Source organism: Equus caballus, chromosome 9, assembly GCF_041296265.1.
Source record: "Equus caballus isolate H_3958 breed thoroughbred chromosome 9, TB-T2T, whole genome shotgun sequence".
NCBI lineage: Eukaryota > Metazoa > Chordata > Mammalia > Perissodactyla > Equidae > Equus > Equus caballus.
The window spans coordinates 12141597-12169329 of NC_091692.1; positions in this window are offsets into that span (position 1 = coordinate 12141597).

A 27733-nucleotide genomic window follows, 5' to 3' on the forward strand; every position below is an offset into this window, starting at 1 on the left:
TTTTTGGTGGCTTGTTCAGGGTTTCTATGTACAGAATCATGCCATCTGCAAATAAAGAGAGTTTCACTTCTTCCTTTCCAGTTTGGATCCCTTTTAGCTCTTTTTATTGCCTAATTGTGCTGGCTAAAACTTCGAGTACTATGTTAAATAAGAGTGGTGAAAGTGGGCATCCTTGTCTTGTTCCTGTTCTCAGAGGAATGCCTTTCACTTTTTCACTGTTGAAGTTGATGTTGGCTATGGGTTTGTCATATATGGCTTTGTTATGTAGAGGTACTTTCCTCCTATACCCATTTTATTGATAGTTTTTATCATAAATGGATGTTGCCTTTTGTCAAATGCTTTCTCTGCATCTATTGAGATGATGGTATGATTTTTATTCTTCATTTTGTTAATGGAGTGTATTACATTAATTGATTTGCAGATGTTGAACCATCCCTGCATCCCTGGAATAAACCCCACTTGATCATGGTGTACAATCCTTTTAATGTATTGATATTCAGTTTGCTAACATTTCGTTGAGGATTTTTACATTTATGTTCATCAGTGATATTAGCCTGTAATTTTCTTTTTTGTGTGTGTTATCCTAGTCTGGTTTTGATACCAAGGCAATATTGGCCTTGTAGAATGAGTTAAGAAGCTTCCTCTCCTCTTCAATATTTTGGAAGAGTTTGAGAAGGATAGGTATTAAGTCTTCTTAGAATGTTTGGTAGAATTCACTAGGGAAGCCATCTAGTCCTGGAATTTTGCTTTTTGGGAAGTTATTGGTTACCATTTCAATCTCTTTAATTGTGATTGGTCTAGTCAGATTCTCTAGTTCTTCTTGATTCAGTTTTAAGTGGTTGTTAGATTTTAAGAATTTATCCATTTCTTCTAAGTTATCCAGTTTGTTGGTGTACAGCTTTTCATAATATTCCCTTATAATCCTTTGTGTTTCTGTGGTGTCCACTGTAGTTTCTTTTCTTTCCTTTCTAATTTGATTTCTTTGAGTCTTCTCTCTTTTTTTCTTAGTCCAGCTAAGTGTCTGTCAATTTAGTTTTATCTTCTCAAAGAACCAGCTTAGTTTCATTGATCCTTTCTACTGTTTTTTCAGTCTCTGTTTCATTTATTTCTGCTCTGATTTTTATTCTTTCCTTCCTTCTACTTTGACTTTGGCCTTTGTTGTTCTTTTTCTAGTTTTCTTAGGCACAGGTAAGCTTGTTTATTTGATATTTTTCTTGTTTGTTGAGGATGGCCTGTATTACTATATATTTGCCTCTTAGTACCACTTTTGCTGCATCCCATAAGTTTTGGTATGTTGTGTTTCCATTTTCATTTGTCTCTAGGTATTTTTTGATTTCTCTTTTGAATTCTTCATTGATCCAATAGTTGTTCAATAGCATGTTGTTTAGTTTCCATGTATTTGTGGCTTTTCTATCTTTTTATTTAGAGTTGAATTCTAGTTTCATAGCATTGTGGTCAGAAAAGATGATTCACATGATTTCAATCTGCTTAAGTTTATTGAGGCTTGCTTTGTTTCCCAACATATGGTCTATCTTTGAGAGTGTTCCATGTGCACTTTAGAAGAACTTGTTTTCTGCTCCTTTTGGGTGGAATTTTCTATATATATATTTATTAAGTCCATCTGGTGTAGTATTTCATTTAAGGCCACTGTTTCCTTGTTGACATGGATGATTTATCCATTGACATAGTGGGGTGTTAAGGTCCCCTACTGCTATTGTGTTGCTGTCAATTTCTCCTTTTAGGTATGTTAATAGTTGCTTTAAATAATTTGGTGCTCCTATGTTACATGCATATATATTAATAAGTGTTATGTCTTCTTGGTGGAATGTCCCTTTTATGTTATATAATACCCATCTTTGTCTCTCATTGCCTTTTTAATCTAGAAGTCTCCTTTGTCTGATAGCAGCATGGCAACACCAACTTTCTTTTGCATGCCATTTACTTGGAATATCCTCTTCCATCCCTTCACTCTGAGGCTATGTTTGTCTTTAGAGCTGAGATATGTTGCTTGGAGGCAACATAGTCTTAGGTCTTGTTTTTTAATCCATCCAGCCCCTTGTGTCTTTTGATTGGGAAATTCAATCCATTTACTTTTAGAGGGATTATTCATATACGAAGGCACAATATTGCCATTTTGTCTTTTGTTTTCCAGTTGTTCTATATTTTTATTGTTTCTTTTCACTTGTATTTCTGTCTGCCATTTCAGTTGGTGGTTCTCTGTGATGGTTTTCTCAGTGTTCTCTTTACTTATGATTTGTGACTCTCCTCTGATTTTTTATTTTGTGGTTACCATGAGGTTTTTGTAAAAGATCTCATAGATAAGGTGGTCCATTTTCTGATAGCCTCTTCTCTCCATTAGCCTATGCAGGTTCCATCCCATTCCTCTTCTCTTTCTGTTTTTGTTTTCACAAATTATTCTTTTTTGTCTTGTGAGTTAGTGACTAAATTGAAGTGTTCACAGTTGTTTTGGATATTTTCTTTTCCTTTCTCCTTTATTTTGTAATTAACTGTTTGCTAACCTATTCTGATCTAAAGCTGCAATTTTCTGATTGTTGTCTATTTATCTCCTTGCTCAGAGCTTTGTAAACTTTTGCCTTTTTGTTTCAGGTAGGAAGGCTCCCTTCACCATTTCTTGTAAGGCATGTAGAGCGGCAATGAACTACCTCAGCTTTTGTTTGTCTGGGAAAGTTTTTATTTCTCTGTCAGATCCAAAAGATAATTTCACTGGATAGAGTATTCTTGGATGATCGTTTTTGTCTTTCAGTATTTTGAATATATTATTCCACTCTCTCTTAGTCTGTAAGCTTTCTGCTGAGAAATCCACTGAAAGCCTTATGGGGATTGCTTTGTAGGTTATTTTCTTCTCTCTTACTGCTCTTAATATTTTTTCTTTGTCAATGACTTTTGACAGTTTTACTATTAAATGCTTGGAGAAGGTCTTTTTGCATTGATGTAATTAGGAGTTCTATTAGCTTCATGTATTTGAATGTCTAGTTCTTTCCCTAGGTTTGGGAAGTTCTCAGCTATTATTTCTTTGAATAATCTCTCTGCTCCTTTCTCCTTCCTTTCTCCCTCTGGAATACCCACAATCCTTATGTTACTTTTCCTAATTTAGTCAGATATTTCTCAAAGAATTTCTTCATTTTTAAAAAATCTTAGTTCTTTCTCCTCCTTCCCCTGAATCAATGTTAGGTTTCTATCTCTGATCTCACTAATTCTCTCCTCCATAAGGTCTGCTCTATTTTTTATGCTTTCTACATTATTTTTTATGTCATTAATTGTGTTCCTCATATCCAGAGTTTGTGTTTGGCTTTTTTTTTTTTAGAGCTTCAATCTCTTTGGTGAAGTATTCCTTCTGTTCATTAATTTTATTCCTAAGCTCATTGAACTGTCTTTCTGAGTTTTTTTGTAATTCATTGAGTTTCTTTATGACAGCTATTTTGAATTCTCTGTCAGTTAGATTGTAATCTTCTGTGACTTCAGGTTTGGTTTCTGAAGAGTTGTCATTTTCTTTCTTTTCTGCAGTGTTACTGTAGTTCTTCATGGTGTTTGATGAATTGATCCTCTACCAGGATATTTGTGGTGATGATCACCTTTTCTTATTTGGGTACAGCTTTGGTTACTTTGGTTCTGAGCTGCTTCTGATTATATTTGAGAGCCTGCACTTTCTACCCTCCACTGCCTCAGCAGAAGCATTGTCAGTGCCTTCCTTGTGCTGCTTGTGCCTTTGGGGTTACTGGTACCTTGCTGCTTTGATGTCGCTGCAGTCTCTGGTGATGCCACTTCTGCTGCTTCTGGGGTCACCTGGGTCTCATGTTCCTCCACTGGCTCTCTCTGGGCTTGGAAGCTGCTGTCCCATGCACCACCAGTGCTGCTGTTTCCGGGTTGTCATAGGGTGCTGATTTCACAGGTGTCACTGTTGCTGGCAGGGACCCAGGGATCCAGGAACTTGTATGCAGCCCTGTTGCTGTTGGAGCTGGTGTCAGGGTTGCCACCACTGGGGGCTGGGTCACTGGTTCTGCTGTGGTTCCTAATGCTTCTGGTTGCAAATTCCACCTGCCACCACTGGGTGGGGGAGGCAGGGGCTGTTTTTTCTGCTCCTGCTCTAGCTGCTTGCAGCTGTGCCAGTTGGGCTTCTGCTGCTGACATGCTCTGCCAACTATTGCCCAGGCCGGGCTCATTCATGTGCCTGGGGCCACTGCTGCTCTGTGGGCCTTTGCACACAGGCCAGGCTGCCCCTACTTCTATTCACAGTCACACAGGCCACTGTGTGAAGATCTGCACCCTGGATTGTTGCCACTGGGGGAGGAGGGGCCAGTCCCCTAGTTCCACTGCTTCCTGGAGGTCCAGTGCACCACCTTCAGAAGTGTAGCTTCATGGGTCTCTCAGGCATCCTGTTGTGCTGTGTAGGGGCTCCTCTGTTGGTCAATAGATGTCTGTTTGTTTGTTACCTAGAGGGGAGAGAAAAAGGGAACAGCTCACTCTACCAGGATGCTGATGTCACTCCCAGGATGCCCCCTCTCTTAAATATACCTTTTATCCAAGACTCTGGAAGTGGCCCTAATAACGTGTTCACATAGACATATGTTTTCGTAAAATGTGAAACATGACATGAAGTTCAGAGCCTGAGGTTGTATTGCATTATGGCACCATTGCATTATGGCACTGACACCAGAAATATATTAGCATGGAGGAGATTAAGATTTGAAAGGTGCAGAGCTAGAAACTAGTCTGTGGAAAGTTACAAATAGAAAATTCAATTTTCACTGATACTTGGTCAAAATGAATGTTCTCTCTTCTCAAAAAGTACTTGATCAGTAAAACGCATACAATTATAAATGCACTATATATTTTTTCCTTTTTAATGGAGATTATAATGAATGAAATTAATCAGAATTCCCACTTGTAGGATACACAGCTATAGCATGGCTACAAATAGCTAATATGTCTGTGTTTGAATTAACATGATTTATGCACTTGAGATTATTAGATGACATCTTAGCATACCTGATACCTCTTGTCCTGATAGAAGACTGGATAAGTTCTGCTCAAAGCTACACATAAATTTCCACCAACACAGAGAAATTGACTAAAGAAACAAGTGTTCCAAAGAAAACATTTCTATACATGTTCATTAGGAAGTCACTCAATGGTAGCACAAGAGTAATTTACTCACAATTGTGTGGTTTAATACAGTGTAATGACAATTTTTAAATACATTTGAATAACTCGAGCATGTTTTGATTTCAGATTAATTTTGTACATTTTTCATAATTACTGGTAATATTAAAAATCAAATACGTTCTGAAGAAGTATGCTAGTAGAAGCCAAACATGTAAACAAAAATAAAGAAAGTGAGTAGAAGCGGCAAACTGTCTTTAAAGTTTGAGATAATTACAACATTTTTAAATTATAAATAGTTGTTATTTCTTTTCTTGTTCTAAATAAATATTCCCTTTGTCCCTAATTTTGTATTTATGATTTTGCATTCTTTTTCTTAGATAAATTTCCCAAATCATATTAGTTTCAGATTCCACAAACCCTGTATTTACCCCTGACCTCGTTAGTATTGTAGCATTTCACAAATTAACATCTGAGAAGCTCCCCCCTCAGAATCACCTGGGATGCTTGTCAAAATGCAGAGTCTGGACCCAACTCTACATCTACAGAATCAGCACCTACATAGGTAGTTCTGGGACTTGCATCGTTAACAAGGTCCGTGTGTGATTCTTATGTGTATCCAAGATTGAGAGATGCTGCTCTTTTAGAAGCGTTTTCTTGAAAATGTCTAATAATCAACCAACCCTATTTTTCTAGGTCTCATCCTCCTCATGATTGCCATTACATGTGACACTCTTGAAGCTCTGTTTTTTGTGAAAAGTAGAGCTTGTTCAAGTTATTTATGGTACTTTCCTGATTTTTTTCTCCTACGTCTTTTGAACAGCCATCCCCTAAGTGTTGGCATATCACACAAGTTTCTGATCTTAACCCTCCAATTTATCAACATTTTTTTGCTCCGTTAGTGAACCAATTCACTATCAGCTCTAGTTTTCACGTATGTTAGTTTCCTGGGGCTGCCATAACAAATTACCACAAACTGGGCGCCTTGAGACAATCAAAATTTATTGTCTCACAGTCACAGTTCTGGAGGCCAAAAGTCTGAAATCAAGGTGTCAGCAAGGTGTCTGCAGGCTCTGAAGAATTTGCTAAATGCTTCTCTCCTACATTCTGGTGGCTCCTAGCAACTCTTAGTGTTCCTTGGCTTATAAGATGTATCAGTTCAATCTCTGCATCCATCTTCACATGGCCTTCTCCCCTGTATGTGTTATCTAACTTTCTCTCTTCTTATAAGGACACAAGTTATATTGGATTTGAGACCACCCTAATCGATTACATCTGTACTTGATTACATCTGCAAAGACCTTATTTCCAAATAAAGTCATATTTGCAGGTTCCAGCTAGATGTGAGTTTTGGGGGGGACACTACTCAACCCAGTACACCACCTCTATGCACACGGTTCCCTACAACTTGAGAACTAGTCTTTGAAATGTCCCAATATCCCATTAAACTCAAAATGAACCAAACTCACTTCATCAAACTATCTTCTCCTTTCCATTCACCCTATAGAACAACCCGAGTAGTGGATGGACCTTGCACTTCTTCCTCACTTAGGCCCTGTCTATCCCAGTATGGTCAGATCAAACTAGAACTTTCATTCTACTCCACTGACAAAGCATGTCCATGTAACTATGCCGTGGGGCCAACCACTGTAAACACTGTCCTCACTTTGAATGTGTCATTCATAATGGCCTCTCGAAGTTAGGTTGTGTGCTGTGGTCTTGGAATAATTTAGTCATTGTCACTTACTATTAACTTAAAGAAAACCACTGCACCACCGGGCTGGCCTCAATTAGTTGAGTTCCCATGCTCGGCTTCAGCAGCCTGTGGTTTGCCAGTTGAGATCCCGGGCATGGACCTATGCACTGCTTATCAAGCCATGCTGTGGCAGGCATCCCACATACAAAATGGAGGAAGACGGTCACAGATGTTATTAGCTCAGGGCCAATCTTCCTCAGCAAAAGAGGAGGATTGGTAGTAGATGTTAGCTCAGCGCTAATCTTCCTGAAAAAAAAAAAAGAAAACTAATATTTCAATGTTATAAAGTAACTTAATCTGCACTGTGATTAAATTGCTAAAGTACAGTTTATTCGTTTGAATTCACCATCTCCAGCAGTTTGCAATGGGTTAATAGAGTTATTTAAGACAAATAGAAGCACATGATGTCAATATTGTATTTATCATATCCCCTTAAAACTGTAGGGTTATCCTCAACTCCATGTTTATGGGGTAACAATAGCAGCTCATTTAGGGACAGTGAAGAGTTACTCTTTAAAAATAAAAATAGATGTTATCAATTGAAGAAGGAATCATCATAATTCAAATAAGTAGCATCCTACTTCCAAGGACTACAGAGTATTTTACAGATTATCTGGCGGGAATCATTATTACGTGTTTGGAAAATTAAGACTGATGGCTTAAGATATTTGTTTCTGATCACTGAGTTATAGTGTCTTTTAGCTGAAACACTACTCAGAATCAAAGTGAATCTGAGTAATTGTGGTCATTCTCTCAACATTTTTGTCAATTGCCAAGTAGCCATAAATTTCCCCTGAGTCTCCTTTGGAAAAGAGATAAAATAGAAATCTCTATGAAATTCTTTAAATGTTCTTTGTTAAAAAACAAAGGAGTTTAACGTGTATTTATATATTCTCCTCTTTCTATCAAGCAGAATATTGTAACTACATCCTTGATTATTACATCTGTTGAAACAAGGCTTATTCTCCCTGAACGAATTGTATAATGTGATAAATTGCTTGAAACAATATGATAACATTCTGAAATCATCTTTTTCTTTCCCTCTATACAAATAGAGAGAGAGAATTTAAAAGGAAAACTGGAATTATCCAAGATTACATGACTGAATTTTAGTTCAAATTCAAAGTACTCAGCCCTTTAATTTTGTGGTTGAATAGGTGTTCCTTATAAAGCATTCTACATCTAAGCAGCAATATTCCAAGCAATGACAAAGAGTGACAAGGTCATTTATTGCTCACAATATTCAAAAAGGGATATTTGCACAGATGAGTAAAATGGATGTGGGCTCATCAGAGTTTATTTTGAAATAGTCTGTGGAAAGAGCACAGGTTTCTGTCACTCGCTTAGAAATTATTCTCTCAGAAACTTGCCAGTTGACTTTTTTTAAAGGTAATTTAAGAGCCAGAAAGGGGTCTTGAATACAATTTTAAGACATAAAGAAGAATTACAGCATAGATTTACAATGAACAAATTGTCCTGGGCTCCCAGATTGTGCTATTTGCAGTTCGAACACAGAAGCAGGGGGTAGCCATATGGCATAAGCCACCCTTCTCCAATACGAAAAGTTATTAAATCTCCTGGAGTTGGCTAAAGAAAACCATAATTATTTTTAAATGGAAAAAAGCCACAAATTTCCTTTCTCTCTTCTTACAGACCATTTTCTTATCCCAAGTTACATATTTTCAACTTCATCACACATCAGAATGTTAGATCAAACCCCCATCCTAAGCATATTAAAATTCTTTCCTACCCTTTAACCTGTGGCACAAACAAGACTGCTATTTCAGTGTCATGATTATTTTAGAATTGCCTTGTGGTTTTCCTATCTGCTGTTTTTCGGTATAAATAAATAGGCACAATTGAGAAGAAATATACTATTCATTATAACCATCTGCAAGAAACAGCTAAGGCTGTGTTTCCTGTTTGTATCTGTTAACATTTCCACAAAGCATCATTAGTGCTTCTCCACTATCTCTGATGAAGTGTCAGCACTATCCGAAGGAGACGCTTAGAAGTGAAAGGGCGAAAGCCAGTTTTCCTCGGGGCCATGACCTAGTTTTCTCAATGCAGATCTTCATTTCATTTGCTCTAACCTTACTGCTCCTCTGTACGTGTACAATGAACAGTAAGTGGTAGGAAAATACTAAAATTGATTAAAAGTTGTTCTATGTTTCTGGCAGAAATATTTTCCTAATTTAATGAAACCTCACTATAACAGAATTGACTAGAGTATGGGCGTTTCAGGTACAAGAGAAACTGGTTTACAAAAAATTCCAGTGTTGCCTCTTCATAGACCGGCCCCACCTACTTCCCTCCAATGACAGAATTATAATGCACTTCGAATTAGTTTCTTTGTATTTTGCAATGTTAAAAATTGCAATTGTACTGACTAGGGAATTAGAGTGTCAATATAAGACCTACAAAATGTCTGTCATTGGGGTGAAATACTAAAGTCACTAGTGAAATATTAACGAGAGGGGTTTAAGAATTGATCTCGGGAAGAGATTGTCTTGTTTCCTAATGACTATCACAGAGTAATTTCAGAAACTCTCTTTGAGAAAGACTTAGATATTTAGGGCGAGCAGAGACTTGAATTTACTTTCTTATTTGTAATCCCTAAATATATCCCGTTACCCTTTAATTTATCAGGAAGAATACCATCCTTGTGAACACATCTAGCAGCACACAATCCCGGCTCTCCACTTAAAGAAGCACACCACATATGTAATAGTAGTTACTTAGTCTGCTATTCATTCACTGAGCTACGAATGTTTGAGGCTATAGAATGGTTTGCATAGTCATAGCACTTAGCACAGCTGAACACATAGTTATCAAATGAGAAATGTCTAAAAATGATACCTTAAAAAACAAAATTTTGAGAAATGCTGCACTGGGAAAGAACTAAGAATATGGGACATAATTTCATGTATCACTCAGAAACTCTTTAAAGTTTGGACTCAGACAACTTGTGTCAATGAATAAATAGAAGCAATACTTAAAAATCATTAATTACGTGTTAAGTGAATGAATATTCTTTATGTGAATCATATACTCTACTTCACTGATATTTAGGGTCACATTTTTCCACATATTAACAATTGTGATATCAGGATGCATCTTACTATTGACGGCATGGTTAATTACTTGGTGGTATGTTTTCTATCTTAGTTGTACCTAAAAGAATACATAGTCTTATAATCAATAAATACTTAGTTTTGATGATAGACCTTCCTGTTTCATCTTTTAAATGCCCTCAGGTTGTTCTTAAGAAGATATACCTTGAATCTGAATGACATAGACTCTTTTTTTTAATAGAGGGACTTACATAAGTTTATTTATCAATTTTAATTTTACCAAGAAAGGTGATTAAAAAATACATGCACCAATACTATCTTTTTCAAAAAGGATATTCTAAAAGCAAAAATATAGGAAGATCTTAATCTCAAAATTAAGGTAAATCCTTTGCTTTTAATAAATTTAGCTCTATAAAAAACTCATATTGTCCTTATTTTTCCCCTGTTACGATGCGGATTTGTGTCAATATATGGACTGGCATGTTGGAATAACATCCTGTGGGATCCTATGGTGCAAGCATTCTAACACTCATTCGCAGCCCCATTCCTGTAGACAAGGAAAATTCAGAAGAAAGCATGGCAGCCATACTATCTAAAGAATGTGGAGACATTTCTAGAATACGTTTCTCTTGATTTCAAAAAAAAAATCTATCCCAGCTTCTATGAGAGGCACAAGTATTTGATTTGATCTGGATAGTATCCACGTGAACTAAACTTTATTCACATTGCTATTTTAGGGCCCGAAGCAATGGCTGAGCACTGGCCTTTTGTTGAGGTCAGTTTCATGTCTGATCTTCTCTCTGTTCGAATGTATCCCAAGCTGGCAGGGGAATGGGTTTGGTCATATTAGCCTGTGAATCTTTTCTGTCTCTAAGATCTACAATCTAAAAATAGCTTGCTTCTGGCGTTAACTCCTCACTTTGGCTCTTTCTCCTCGACCTGGCCCCTCTCTCCCACACCCAATGGAAGCCAAACCCAAGTTATGCAGACTTCTGGTCCACAAACTATACTTCCATTTCTGAGCCACCAACCCCAATCTTACTTGCTTTTTCTTTACTCTGAACTCCTCCCAGGTGAGCACATTTGGAAAGTGTTTAAATTCATTTCTCTAGTTGATATTTTGGAACGTTTTCCCTGCTCCAAATCTTATAAAAAAGTTTAACCACGGGCTCAAATGCCAAGTCAACATTTGTTAAATAACAGGACAAAAACCGAATTAGCTGATTAGCTCCAGTAATTCTTACTCACATACTATACTTAATACATATCTTGATTCCCAGGTTTGGTTGTAGAAGGAATTTTCCCTTAGGTCTTTAGAGTACTTTCTTATGCACGTGTTTTCTTCAGATGAGTAGAAATTAAGATAACAAAGATTGCCGACAAGGGAATGACCAGTATCATTTCGATCTAATTTCTCAATTAACATTTTGGTAGGCCTATGAAGGTAAAATTGTTGCTAGAAATGGGACTTCTTCAACTTTTAGAAAAAGATCAGACTCCATGCATCTATTATAATACTCTCATTTTACAGATGGGGAACTGAGAACAAGAAAGAGGAAATGGCTTGTCCCAAAACACATGAGGAGAGGAGAAAGAGTCAAACCTGGAATTAAAACATCTCTTGACTCCAATTTGGCTGTCTAGGGGAAAGTAAATACGAAACCTGCCTGAGTGGGGCCTGCCAGGTGGTGCAGGAGTTAAGTGCACACGTTCCGCTTTGGCTGCCTGGGGTTCGCTGGTTGGGATCCCTGACGCGGACATGGCACTGCTTGGCACGCCATGCTGTGGTAGGCATCCCACACAGAAAGTAGAGGAAGATGGGCACGGATGTTAGCTCAGGGCCAGTCTTCCTCAGAAAAAGGAGGAGGATTGGCAGCAGTTAGCTCAGGGCTAATCTTCCTCAAAAAAAAAAGTAAAAAAGAATTTAAAAAAAAAACCTGCCTGAGTCGTATGGAATAGCCATTACAAACATACAAAATTTTCAACACAAAGGCTACGGCCTTTAGTAAATTGAGTCTTTGCATCCCTAGTGAGTAGCACGGCACCTGACACACGATCAATAATTAAGAAATCTTTGGCACTTGAATGAATGAATAATAGCTAATGTTTTTTGGGTTGTTCCAATATACTAGATTCTATGATAAATGCATTATATGTATTATCTTTTCATTTCACACAGCTTAAGTGGATAAAATCACTGTCCCCATTTCATTGATAATGATAAATTTCTACCAAAAAAACCTGTTGTCTTTTGAGATTTCCCAATGAAACATCCGGTTGAGCTGTGTTTATAGATGTACATCATCAAGTTTTTCAAATCTTTAGTTTTTTTCCAAGATTAACACTATTTTACACTAGCTCTATTCTCACTTCTCCCTCTAGAAGTAATAACAATTTATACTCTCTTAATGTCACAGCCAGACATTTTAGAAATGAGTGTCCTATGAACACTAAACCCTGTTACCTTATATTTGCCAGGTTAATACAAATAAAAGTCTATCCAAAAAAATAAAATGGAAGACAATCTTCATTGGGTTGGCATTAAACAGCGACTGTCTACATGGTCTAATTTCCTAGAAATTTTCTCTAGTCTAATTAATTTTTAAATGCTCCTTTCTGTCTTTGTTGTATTTGATTTATCAAAACACTAAAACAATAGGGGCCATTGAAATAATTAAGTAAAGAATGAACCCTTTGATATGCTATGAACTGGTCTCTGTTAATCCTAAAATATACTTCAAAAACTCTACTGAGAGTACTGATTCCAGTAATGGCAGAGCGACTTGTATCAGATTAATCCTCCCAAATATGGTAATGTTAAATGAAGAACAAAATATTTTTTTAAAAAAACAACTATTTGAAGGCACTATATAGTAACCAAAAGCAGGCAGAAACTGGAGGGGATTTGACCCTTGGAAGAAAGGAACTGCATTGGATGAGATACACTTTTATACTGCTTTTTGCTTAGTGATATCCCCTGGGCTACAGAATGGAACAGCTGGATTCAATCAGAAAGTTATAGTCTTATTGGCTTGTAGTGTCAGAGCATGGAATTTAAAGCTTCCAGAGAAACTGGAGATGGAGTGGGGAAAACCTGAAAGAGAGGAGGTCATAGAATAAAGAGCCTCAGAATCTATTCTTTAAAAAAAAAACTACATCACAAATCCTTGCCTGACTCCTGATCTGCACACGTGCAGGGAAGACAGAAAGCAATGATAGACAACATAAAGCTGAACAAATATTTCAGCTGCTACCAACCACAGGAAAGACAAAGTTTGAAGAATGAGTCCTACCAAGTTAGATGGGTTAGAAACACCTCAGGCTTTCCACTGAAACTCCAGAAAGATCACAGGTTGTGAGTAAAGTCTGGGTCCCCAAACTAAACCATTTACCATAAGACTAAGAACCAACCAAAGCAGATCTCCCCTAATAAAGTATGAGGGCAATCCACCACAATTCAGCATGATTAGTCAATAATTCAACTCCTGCCGGAACAAAAAGCAACATTCTGCCAAGGAAGATAACAGAATCCAGACTCTCTACAACATATCATCAGTAATACCCAGTAGCAATCAAAAATTATAAAATATGTGAAGATACAAGAAAATATGACACAGTCAAAAGAAAAAGCAATCAATAGAAGCATATCCCAGATGGTAGAATTAACAGAGACAGCTATTATAAAGATGTGCAAAGTCATACATAAATATGTGCCAAGCATAAGGAAAAGATTATTATAATTAGTGGACAAATGAAGATTATCAGAAGATACATTAAAAACTATAATAAATATCAAAATTGAATTTCTAGAGCTGAAAAGAATATGTGAAACAAAAATATCGACTACATGGGCCTAACAGAAGATTGAAGGTGGCAGAAAAATTGGTCTGTGAACCTGAACACAGTTAAGGGGAAATATCCAATCTGAAGAACAAAGAATAAATAGAGTGAAATAAAATGAATTTTCAGTGACCTGTGGGAAAATATGACGTTCTTATTGGAATTCCATAAGTTAGAGAGAGAATTTCAGACAGAATACAATGTTTGAGGAAACAGCCAAAACATTTGTAAATTTAGGGCAAAATATTAAGTTACAAAGCCAAACAGTTCAGTGAGCCTCAAGCACAATATAAATAAAGAACAGCATACTAAGGTACATTAGAGTCAAATACTACAAAACAACTACAAAGAGAAAATCTTAAATGGGGCAAGAGGTAAAATGGCATGTTGCATATAGGATCACAGAGGATCACAGAGGTAGGAATGACTGCTATGTTCTCATAAGGAACAATGAAGGCCAGAAAAAAATGAACAATGTTTTTAAAATGCTGAAAGAAAAGAACTGTCCACCTAGATCCAGTGAAAATATCCTTCAAAAAGGAAAGTCAATTAAAGCTATGTTAAGATAAGAACTGAAAGAATTTGTCACCAATAGACCTGTATTTGGGGGAAAAAAAGCAAAAGGAAGTTTTTCAGGTTAAAAGGAAATGACACCAGATGGAAACTCAAATCTACAGGAAGAAATGAAGAAATTCAAAATGGTAAATACATGCTCAAATTTTAAAAACTCTTTTTTTATTCTCTTAATTTCTTTCAATAAAAACTGACTGTTTTGTGTAAACTTAAAACATTTAAAGTTGGTATGTAACGTATGTACATATAAAATATATGACTGAAAGGAAGGGCCTAAATAGAATTATACTATTAAAAAGGTCTTACATTTTACAAGGAGTGGTACAATATTGACTCTAAGTAATCAGAGACAAGTAAAGGAAGCATTTGTAATCTCCAAAAAAAAATAATACAAATAAGTATAGTTAAAGAAATAGAATAATTAAAATAGAATGCTAAAAATATTTGATTACACTGAGAGAAGGGAGAAAAGAATGAAGGGGAGAATCAAAAATAGATGTCTCAAAGAAATAGAAAATAGTAGACTCAAATCCAAGCATATCAATAATTACATTAAATGTAAATGGACTAAAGCCTCCAATTAAAAGACAGAGATTGCCAGACAAAAATGAAAAAGGCAAAATACCATGTGACACCTACAAGAGACACAGTTTATAGATAAGAACACAGTAAGGTTAAAAGCAAAAGGATGGAAAAATATACCAGGCAAATGCAAAGCATCAGAAAATTGAAATGGCTATATCAGTATAGACAAAGTAGACATCAAGATATACCAGAGAAATGGGTGTGCCCAATACAGTGGTACAAATACTTTCTGAAACAAAAATTAAGAGACTAAAGGGACAGAAAAATTCACAATCAGATTTGGATACTTAATACCTCTCCCTCAGTAATTAATAGAACATCTAGAAAAAATAAAAATATAAAATATTTGAACAATACTATAAATGAATTTGATCTAATTAATATTTATAGAATTAAAACTACAACTGTAAAATACATACATTTTTTTTGAATACTTATAGGATATTCACAAAAATAGACTATGTCTTGGGACATGAAATAAGTACGAATAAACATCAAAAGACTGAAATCTTATAGAGCATATTCTCTGACAACAAAGGAATTAAATAAAAAATCAATAACAGTAAAATACATTTAAAAAACAAGTATTTGGAAGTTGAACAACATACATGTCAAAAACCACTGAATCAAAGAAAATATTTCAAACTGGATGCAGCTAAAGCAATATTTAAAAGAAAATGTATAATTTTTCAAGTCTTAATTTGAAAATAGAAAGTTCTAAAATTGTTGTAATTCATCAAAGTAACAGAATAAAGCAGAAAATCATAAAATCTTAATAGATGCAGAAAAGCATTAACACATTCATGACTTAAAAATTTTAAAACTCTTGGCAAACGAGGAATTTAAGGGAATTTTTTCAATCTGAGTTATGTCAAAAAAATCTATAGCTAACATCATCTTAGAGGTGAGGTATTGAATACCTCTGCCCTGAGACTGAGAACTAGACAATGATTTCCACTCTCTCTACTTCTATTCAACATTGTACTTGAAGTTTTAACAAGAGCAATAGGCAAGAAAAACAAGTTCATTTCAATTGGAAAGGACAAAAAGGATTAAAATTTCTGCTCATAAAAATATAATTTAAAATATGAAAAGGCAATCCACACACTGAAAAAACTATTTGCATTACATATCTCTGACAAAGGAATTTAATCCAGAATATATAAAGAACTCCTACAAATAAAAAACAAAAGACAACCTAATTGTTAGAACAAGCAAAAGACACAAAAAACCACCTCACAAAAGATACTCATATGGCCAACAAATAAATTAAAAGACACTCAAAATCATTAGTCATCAGAGAAATGCCAAGTAAAAGCATAATTAAGTACCATTTCATACCCACTAGATTGGCTAAAATAAACAGGATTAACAAAAGATGCTGGTGAGACCATGGTGCAACTAGAACACTCATTTACTGCTGGTGAGATTGTAAATTCACATAAACCTTTGGAAAATTATTGGTAGTTTCTTTATAAATACCAAGAGAAACAAAAACATATGTCCACAAAAAAACTTGAACAAGAATATAACCTAACAGCTCTTTTCAAAATAACCAAAATTTGTCCAAATTTCTATCAATAGGAGAACAGATAAGCAAATTGTGGCATGTTCATATAATAAAATACGCCTTAGCAATAAAAAAAGAGTGAAGTACTGGCACACAGAATAGCATGAATAAACCTTAAAAATATTACGTGGAGCAGAAGTCAGACATAAAAGAGGACATACTATACATCCATGAATGCAAAATTCACAAATAGGCAAAACAAATCTATAGTAAAAGAAATCAGAACGGTGGTTGCCTACGAGATGTAATGATTGACTGGGAGATTTCTAGAGTGATGGAATTGTTTTATAACTTGGGATAGTGGTTACATTTATCAAAACTCATTGAACTGTACTTATAAGATCTGTGCATTTCACAGACATAAATTTTACCTCCATTACAAAAATGTAAGAAAGAAAAATATGCTCCAAATTATTTAGGAAACTAATACTTTCCCAAAACAGATAATATCTTTAATTTATTACTACACAGATTTTTGCTCAAACATAAAAGCAGAAATAATAGAACAATTAATTCCATTTACCCATTTCTCAGCTTCAATAGTTACGAACTTTATGAATCTCATGAACCGGCTTTGTTAATGAGAAAGACACACTGGCAACTGGAACAAAATTATTGACTAAATACAGTAACTGGAAGAAACAAGGCAAAAAGAGCTTTATAAAATTTTGATGTGTTTCACTCCTATAATAATTACCTCATTCTACCTTGTATTTGTTATTAATTGACACTTTAATTTCCTATAAGGGATAATTAAATTCTTGAAGGCGGGATTCTTCTCTGGTCCGTTTTTTTGCATTCCAGCTAATCTTTTATTTAGGAAGGTGAAAGAAGGCCCATGTAGAAAGGTTATATTTTTTTAATGTACAATTCACTGGTTTTTAGTATGTTCATAAGTTTGTGCTACCATCACCACTAATTCCAGAACATATTCCCCCAAAATTCCACTACTCGTTAACAGTCACTCCTCGTTTTCCCCTTCTCCCAGTCCCTTGCTACCACTAATCTACTTTCTGTGTCTATGGATTTGCCTATTCTTGACATTTCATATGAATGGAACCATGCAATATGTAGTCCTTTGTGCCTGACTTCTTTTACTCAGCGTAATGCTTTCAAGGTTTGTCCATGTTGTAGTATATGTCACTACTTCGTTCTATTTTGTGACTGAATAATATTCCATTTATATGGATACACCACATTTATTTATTTACATATTATATGCTCATGGTAAATGCTCAACACACACTACCTTTCATCTTCATTTTTTAAGCAAAAGAGAAATTTTAAACTTTTCTAAAATTGTGACAAAGAAAGTGGGATTTCACTTTGATCTTTAAAGCAGATGCTTTCATGTCCATTTCAGGGGGGTTTGTATTACAAGCTAAACTGTTGCCAAGAGAAGATTCCTCTCAATAGTTTCTCACAAAGGATGCTTTGCGGTCTAAACAAATAGATACTTCCTGTTCTCTGGCCTGGTCTCCAGCACCTATCACAGACAGTTCAGCATTTCTACACTACAAATTCCAGATCCCTGGACGTTTTGAGCAGCCAAAAAGTGCATCAAAATAGAGAAAGAAACAGATTGGTTTTTTCCCATTGCTTTATTGTTTCTTTGCTGATCAAGTTACCCTAGGAAATTCTGATGAGAGCTTGTTCCATGCTATTTACATGTTAAAGTATAAAGGGAAAAGAAATTACTTTCTTAAAAGTCTCCAGAACGTTGATGTTGCAATCATCTCTCTTAATCCACAGCTTGGATCACAGTCTTGCGATAGTAACCAAGCTGTCCAGCGTGGGAACGGCAAGAGCTTATTTCAGTCATCCGAGTCGGGAGGGATTGCCATTTTGTTGAACATATTTGTTTGAAATGTGAAGTTTTCTTGAATCTAAAGACCAACGTCTTTCCTCTAAAGGGTAACTGGTTGAAAATCCCTTTTAAATTCTTTCCGAATACCTCTGCTTCACTCAACACGAGTGAATGTGGCACTCGTCCAGATTTCAAGTTGAAAAGACTGATAACTCAAGACTCTCTTTGATGGAGAATAGTATCTGATTTGATGTCTTCTCAAACTATAATCTGCAGTGACCTTAAAGTATTTTTATCTACTTGTATAATGTTAAATTTTCAGGAATTGTATCAAATGATATATTTTCCTGGCTACATTTTTTTCAATCAATTTAGAGAAAGTAAAAATAAAAAGGCAAATTCTCCATTGACTAGAACGACGGAGAAAATTTTATAGGTCTTTTTTTTTTAAGTGGTGTATAAATTAGCATTATATGCAAAATCAAGACCTGGATGAAACTAGAAATAATTTAAAACAAATCTGGTTTTATATAGATAAGAATGTGGACTATTCAACCGCAGAAATGATAACATATTTCTTGAGGATGCTAGTACTGCCTTTGACTATAATAATACTAGGACACTGTAAAGGGACTGCTAAAAAACTCCCAAGCTAAATATGTTAGTTCTTAAATAGACATACAATTTGCAAAAGAAACAAAGCAAACATTTACTTATTGATTTTGATTCGGTAAAGAAGATTGTAAGAGATGCAACAGTACCAACAATTAACTTTACAATAAGTATTTAGCCCATATATTCTAGATTATTCTATTTCCTTCTTTCAAATTTTAGAAACAGGGTGAAGCATGATTCTGATACGTTGCCTGGAAGCCAAGGATAGAATTAGATTACTTTTGGATGCCCTTCCAACTCTATGAGTCTATGATTCATTGCAGCTTAATGTGGATCCTCAAAAGACTCACTTGTTGACTAAGACGTTGAACTTGACACCCTCAAAATACACAAAGGAAAACAAAAGAAAATTTGCTATGACACAAAAGAGAAATTTGCCAAAGTATGTCAGTTCTCTGGGAAATCCTGGAACCCCAGAATCAAACTAATAGGTTTATTATTCCTTGACTAGAAATAATAAATTATGGTTTCTGATAAGAGTGAGCAATAGAAGCCTTTTAAAAACTGAGAAATTAGAATATATATTTATCCTTTAAGGATGTTCTCACTGATTTCCAATCCTTAGCACTAATCTAATTTACAGTCTATCTAAGAATTGTCCTACTTTTGGTCTTAAAGAAGAAATTCCATTCATCTAAAATGGAATGTTTAGCACTTTTAATTTCAAAATAGCTATTTGGCTGACTTTTTCTCTTATTATGTAGAACTGGAAATTTTACAGATCTTTAATTGAAATAAATGTAACCAAAATTCAAGTCTGAACTTATTTAGTTGTATAATCATCATTTTCTAATTCTTCTGTTTAATTCTTACCCCACTAACTGATCACAGCTGTTAGCATTGGCTCACTGATAACTCCTTCTGAACTTGTAATGCTCTAGAACTCAAAGGAGGAGTTGAAGAAGTACTGACAGCCCAGAGTTTTCATGTAGACTTCATCCCTAATCTCAAGAAATTTTCAGGCAATTTTATGCAAAAACTGGACTATGCTAAATGCCACACATTTTCTCTATGCTCAATGTATCTTTACTTAAAGGTGAAAATAGCCTTGTGTCAGCGAGGGACGGGGGAGGGGTGTATGTGTGTGTCTAAGCGTATATGTGTCAGGTAAAAATCTCTGACTATAAACTTAAGAATGCAAGAAATGTAAATTTCTTTATTTTTCTACAATTAAATTTCATTTCTATTTTAAGGCCCATTTCCCTAGAGACAGGAAATTTGATCCTGATCAATTCAAGTTCCAATCCCCTAATGAACCCCTAAATTATCTGAACTTCAATCACTTTCTTTAAAACATAGGAGGGTTTGACTCACTCTTAAAAGGCCCTTCTAGGTCTGGCATTCTAATATTGTCACAGGTAACCCTCGGAACACTTTCTGGTGCTGACGAGAGGACATTTTCCGTGGACACTGCCACCATCACTACATGGAGATATAAAATTATCTGAAGTCACTTCACTTTTAACCTTCATTGCTATTGACAGTTTCTCACCTTGGGTGTAAAATAGGTTCTAAATGCAAGACCTTTATCGAAAGTGTGAAAGGAAGGTATATCTATAATTTCATTTAGTTAGACTAAGCAGATTTTTTTAAAAAGATGTTTGATTTTAAAGTTTAGGAGGGATATAATACGTTCAGAGGGAAGAAGAAGAAACATAACAATGTGTATGACTTTAGTCCACATATACTCAGGAATCAAGAAGGTGGGGAATTGTAGAAACTAAGGGGGGAAAGCAGTTCAAATAAAAAAGAGTATTCTATGAGGCAAATTGTCCCTGAGGTTGAATAAAATGAAAATAGATCAATGTCTACTGGTGACTCTGGTGATGGTGCTGTTAATGGTGGGAGGGAAATGCAAGGTTGAAGCAGGTAAAGGAAACTTATGACTGAAGACGAGGAGAAAGAAGTTTGAATGTAACAGGCTGAGAAAGAACAGCTGGAGGGAAGCTGTGCAAATGGCTGAAATTTGGACATACTTAAATGTGGATGAGGATAGATGAGGGAAGGTTGTGAGAAGGGGCATAAGTGACAGAATGGTGAGGAAAGTGAGTCCAGAATATCAAGAAAAGAATGACTGAGAAAGCTTTCCAGCCTGCAGGGGAAATCACAGTAGTCAATCCTATGGCTGTGGTAAATCCTAAAGGATAAACTCTAGGTGTTTCGATTTTATAGGCCAACCACATTTAAAAAGAAATAGACGATCCAGATAGAGTTGCCAACTTTTTTAATTTATCCAAGACATTTTTTCTTTACTGGGTCAAGTATTCTTGGTTGCCAGTTTCTCTCTTTGAGCGCTTTGACTATATCATCCCCTTCTCACCTGGCCTGCAAGCTCTCTGCTAAGAAATCTGCTGATATCTTTCTGGACGTTCTCTTATATGAGAGAAATTTCTTGCCTATTGCTGCTTTTAAAATTCTCTCTTTGTCTTTGATTTTAGACAGTTTTCTTAGAATTTGTCTTGGAGAAGATCATTTTGGATTGAAATTTGGGGATGACATTAGCTTCATGAACTTGGATGTCCAAATCTCTCCCCAGACTTAGGAAGTTCTCAGCCATTATTTCTTCAAATAAGCTTTCTGCCCCTTTCTCCCTCTCTTCTCTTTCTGGGATTCCAGTGATGCATACGTTGTTTCTCTTGATGGTATGCCATGAGTTTTGTAGACTCTCTTCATTCCTTTTCATTCTTTTTTTCTTTTTCCTCCTCTCATTGGATTTCAATTGATATGCCTTCTACCTCACTGATTCTTTCTTCTGCTTGGTCAAGTTTGTTGTTGAAGCTCTCTGTTTAATTCCTCAGTTTAGTCACTGAGTTATTCAGCTCCAGAATTTCTCTTTAGTTCTTCTTTGTGTTTTTATCTATCCCTTCACTGCACTTCTCAATTCATTCTTGTATTGTTTTCCTGATATCATTAAATTGTTTATCTGTGTTCTCTTCTAGCTCTCTAGCAATCTTTAGAACAATTATTTTGAATTCTTTATTAGGAAATTCCTGGATCTCCATTTCTTTAGGGCCAGATACTGGAGGTTTACTGTCTTCCTTTGGTGGAGTTATGTTTCTCTGATTCTTCATGATCCCTGTAGCCTTAGATATCTGCACATTTGAAGAAGCAGTCACTTCTTCCAGACTTTATGAACTGATTTCAGTAAAGGAAGACTTTCACCTACAGGCGGTGGCATACAGAAGTGTGTTCTGATCCCAGGTCTAGTGGTTCAGAGTGACAAGTATGGGGGTATTTGTGGTACCATGTCCAGGGGACATTATATCTCTTTGGCTCAGGCCACTGGGTTCCATAGCATTGAAAACTTTGTGGTCCTTGAAGAACACCAGGGGTGGGGGGGGGGGTCCACAGTGGCTGCAAGGGTTATTGGGGTCCTTAGCAGTGACTCCAGATCCAACAGTGAGGGGCCAGATGCAGGTACCTAAGTAGTAGCAAGGGCTGATTGCAAACACATATATAGAGAAGCCAAGGCCAAGTGTCAAGGCCAACTATGGGCTCACTGGCAGCTGCAGGGGCCCTGGCTGTTGGCATGCTTTTCCGTGGCTACACAATCTCCCCCTGGGTGTGTGGACTGCAGTAGAGGCTGGTGACAGTGGTTGGGCCTAGGGCATGCAGGTAAACAGCTGGAGGGGCTGGCTGCAGGTGAGCACAGTGGTGTAGGCCAGTGACACAAGACAGGGCCTGAACCAGGCCGACAAGCAGCTGCAGGGACTCTGGTTGTTGGGATGCTCTCCCATGGCTACACAGTCACCTCCCCTCGGCAGGTGTGCTACAGGGGAGGCCAGTCACAGGTGTCAGGCCAGCAGCATGCAAGTGCACAGCTGGAGGGTCTAGCCCTGGGCATGCATAGCAGTAGGGCTGAGCCACAGGGGTCTAGAATGTCATACTGTACTCACGCAGTCACAGAGGCCTGAGTTGGCACCAGGGCAGGTAAAGGAGGGTGAAGCAAGTAGAGAGGGACTTAGGTGGCTGGCATCAGTGAACGTGAATACATGTGGGGCCAAAGCTGGTAAAATCTGCAGGGGGTCTGTGGCAGCTCTGCTGATCATTAGTTTCTTCAGTGGCAAAATCTGGGTTTATCTGCAGAGCAGGTCACAGTGAACCATGACTGCTCCTGATGTGTAAGTGCAATTGGTAGCCCCTGCTTTTCTTCCTTGTTCCTAGGTATCTCTACACATCTCAGCCTTGCTGGTCTGGGCAGGACAAAACCAAAGTGGGACCATTGTGCAGTGCCTCAAAAGTGCTCACCTGACTCTTCCTTTCCTGGTGAGGGGAACTCTTTCTAGCCAAGAAGTTCCCTTTTGGTTGAGCAATGCTGACCTGGAGGATAGGGTAATGCAGACAAAATGAAGCTGTCCTCCTTCTCTTCTCTTGCACTTATTCTCAAGTTTTTTGTTCCACTGTATTGCTAAGATTCCTTAAACGGATTCCAGAGCTCTTCCAAAGCTGTTTTTATTGATGGACAGCTGTCTAATTATTGACCTTTGTTGGGGGACAAAAGATGGGGTCTCCTCCACCACTGTTTTGGTGACGTCTTTTTCCTCAAAGACGTTTTTTGGAACTATCTATCATCATCAACTTTTAAAAAAGAAGAAAGAACCTAATCTCATAAAACAAATGACAGGTCCTTAAATTTGCCAAAGTTCACTTTATGAAACTCTCACTACATTGTCCTTAATCTTTTTATTTTGTACTGAACTAACAGAAAGTTCATTGCAGTCTGTCCTTGGCCCAAAAACAGCATTTGGGAACCAAGCCCCAGAGCAGGCAGCCCTCAATAGTCCACACATTGTGCTGGGCTTGTCATTAACTTGATAGACCAGTACTCCAGGCTCGCCGGACTCTCCCCTTCTTACTATACGACTGAGCCCCTCCCTGGACCCCAGTCCACATGGACAATCACCCAGTTTCTCTATAAATGAATCAATTCCTGCTTCTGTATTTTTTAACTGGCCTCTAAACCCTTTGAGAGCAAAGATTGCTATTCATTTTAAGGTAGCAGCATGTGCAGCTCAAATGTGGTGTTCTGTTTGTTTCAATAGATAAACAGACAAAGAAAGGAAGAATTAATGAATGAAATTTTGGAGTTTTGATGGCTGCCTGCTAATTGGAACCCCATACAACACTTGCCCCGCTTACACTTGGACATTCTGGAAAATGCATGCATTTTGAACCTTTGACTATGTGTTTGCCTACAACCTTCCTTTGCTACCACCTCTCCAGTAGCTCTGGACTCTTCTTCCCATTTTCAGTCTCTCCATGTGCTCCCCTGTGTGGACGTCTGCTCTTTTCTGCTCTTTTCCCAACCTTGGAGATTTCAATTATAATCACTAGTAAAACTCACTGTTTCAAAGAAGTCTCTTTCAGTCTTTTCTCTAAATGAATAATTACCCTGAAAGGTTTTTTTTTTTTTAAATCTGGATTTCCATATTGAAATTGTATAAAGATATATTAAAGACTTGTAAATCAAATAATGCCTAATTTCTGAAATCAGTTAGCGAAAGGTTTTGGATTTGAATCAAATTGTGGTCTCAGGAATGAAGGGGAAACCCAAACATAAAACAAAATGAATAGTGAAAATGTCAAAGTTCAATGTCAGACTACCCACTGGAATGGGAGAAGTGAGAGAAAAATCTCAAAGTGAAGCTCTGCATGTCCAGGAACTCCTCAGTAAGGGAACATATGAAGAGGGAGAGACGTCATGGTGTAAGACTCACAGGGAAGCTTAGAAGTAAACATGGGCTGCTATGAGAAGAACTAAGGCTTTGAAACGCCAGAGAACACCCCACATCCCTTCACAAGTGTCTGACTTTCCTCATTGGTGCCTCAGCCCTTGGGATTGCTGTAGATAGCATCTTCAGGTGTTCTCTTTTGAAATACAACTATCCTAGCCAGAGATAATACATTATTATGAAAATGTTCGTTTAACTTAGTTTGCTCAATTTTTAAACTCTGTGACAAAAATTTTAAACGGTAGTGTGAATGTCTAGGATGTGATTTGAAGAAAATTAAACAGAACTCAGACAATTTAAATTATAGAAAACTATACTTCCACTATTTCATATTTTGTTCTGATAAATCAAGATATGAGGGGGGGGTGTTTAAATAACATTTATGTTGGGGCTGGCCCCGTGGCTGAGTGGTTAAGTTCACGCGCTCCATGGCAGGCGGGCCAGTGTTTCATTGGTTCGAATCCTGGGCACGGACATGGCACTGCTCATCAAACCACGCTGAGGCAGCATCCCACATGCCACAAATAGAAGGACCCACAACGAAGAATATACAACTATGTACCGGGGGGCTTTGGGGAGAAAAAGGAAAAAAATAAAATCTTTAAAAATTAAAAAAAATTAAAAAATTAAAAAAATAAGTAACATTTATGTCTATGAATGGAGGTAGTAAAGATTGTTAAATAGAACTACTTTTCCATGGTGAGTAAAATTCTCGTGGCCAGGAAGAAGACTGATAATTTCCTAACAACAAAAATACCATTTTAGGTTATAACTTTAATTTCAATTCATATCTTAAAATTTAAGTTACAAATATCTAAAAACTGTAATGTTAAGCATCATTCCAACTTGGAGTTAGAATAACAAAACATGGAAATTGTAATGACTCTACTGGTTCAACAGGAAACATTTAGAGTAAGAACTATTACAAAGTTTATGCCAACTTTGTTTTACATGATGAACTCCATCTCGTTAATCTTTTCAAATTACTTCAATACATGAGCACATGGCCATAAAATTTCAAATAGCTCTCTTCACTCCGTCTTCTTATTTTATGCCCCAGGAGTTAAAAGGTTAGAACAAAAGGAAAACAAAACTGAATCATCCTGTTTATAAACTGCTAAATCCAAATGTTCTTCATCAGCAGTTTGATATCTACACTACACCCTTATTAGTGAAACTCATGATGGACCAAAGAAGCCACAAAGCTGTATATTCATAAATCTGCATATCCATAAATCTGCATATTCATAAATCTGCTGCTTACATAGCAAAGTAAAAGTAAACAAAAGACACATGTCTTGAAGGCAAATGGCCTAAGTCTTTCCTTATTTCATTATTTGTAATTCTTTGCAAATATAAGAGTTCCTTAGATCAAGTACCCTCCCACTGAACTCAAACCCTAGACTTTTCAGGAAGTATAAAATGGTTGACTTGAACTCTGGTAAAATGTGAATTTGAAGTTAGAAAAGTACTATCAGGATACTTTCAGATTACTAATTTACTTTAAAGATTGGCTGATTAGAGTCTCTAAAGGGCAGATATTAACAACAAGAATTTGCAGATGTTTTGAAACATCATCTTAAAAAGTATATCAAAACCTAATATTTTATGAAAAGGGAAATTGGCTCTTTTGAATGATTTAATCCACCCACAATTGTTATTGACATGAGTTTGCAATATGTATTTCTAAATAGAGCTACTTTCTGTGCCAGTTCACATAAATAAGTCTTAGTTGGCACTTTATTTTAGGAAGTAGACAATTTCCTATAAAAAATGATGCTATTTTAGGTTATAATTTTATTGAACTCTAATTCATATGCTAGAATTTAATATTGACTTTTGCTAGAATTTTAATATTGAACTTAATATTGACATGATGGCTCCAACCGTCATGTGGCAGACATACTTAGCTCCCACTACAAAACACCTAGAAACATAATAAACATACTTTTACATACAAACTCCAACTCACTAGCAATAAAAAAAAAAAGACAATCCCGAAGGGATAATGATGGAGCAGAAATGGGAAATAAAAACAATAAGTGGGCAAACTTCTAGGACAGCTCTGTACGTTTGCTGATGTTGATGATATGAGGGACTTGGGTTTTATTACTTCTATAAAGACAAGAAATAAGAACTTGGCAAATGAGAAATTGAGATTTATATCCTTCATGTAAATCAAGGACTCTGGAAGAAAGAAACCTTCAGATAAAATGTGAACAAGAGAAAAAATATACACTCACAGAGGGCGATAACAGGATGACTCATTTGTCTTGGTATAGGATTGGGCTAGAGGGTAAAAAAGATTTCCATTAAAATTTATAACTACCGACCTGGCCCATTGTGGACTTAGGTTAAAAATTACACTATCCATGTGTGGCTAAAGAATCCTCAAGCCTTAATCATTAATATAAAAATGGCACCAAACGCATTCTAACCATAGAGTGCCTGGTAAAAGCAAACAAAAGATTTCTGTAGTGGAAAATGTTCTCAGTCCAGGCCACAAAGAATTCTTATAGGAAAAATTCACTGAAAGGGGATTTACAATCCAGATTTTAAATCAGATGAGGTGTCACTGACTAATTGCCCCGAGGAAGTCAAGGGTGGGTTCAGAAGCATTTAACTGTTTAAGAGATGCAATCACCAACCACCCTGAACCAGACCCAACCTCATCACAAGAACGATGTCTATGACTTCTGCCTTATTTTTAATGCTAAGATCTCTCCAGAAGGAGCTTAAGCCTTATTACCATAACTTGCAGTGTATGTGGAAACATGTTTTCCAACTGAGCCTGCACAAGGGAATGCCCGCCTCTCCCTTTTGAATATTCATTCCCCATCAGAAATACAATGTTCCCACTTTCCTTTGTTCAGGGATGCCACGACTTTGGAAATGATTCCACATGGCCTCCTATTTGCTGCAAATATACCCTACTTTGTAGGGGGGAGACTGGAATTGGCCCCCCCCCAAGACATGTCTCTTTGGAATGAGGATTATTTT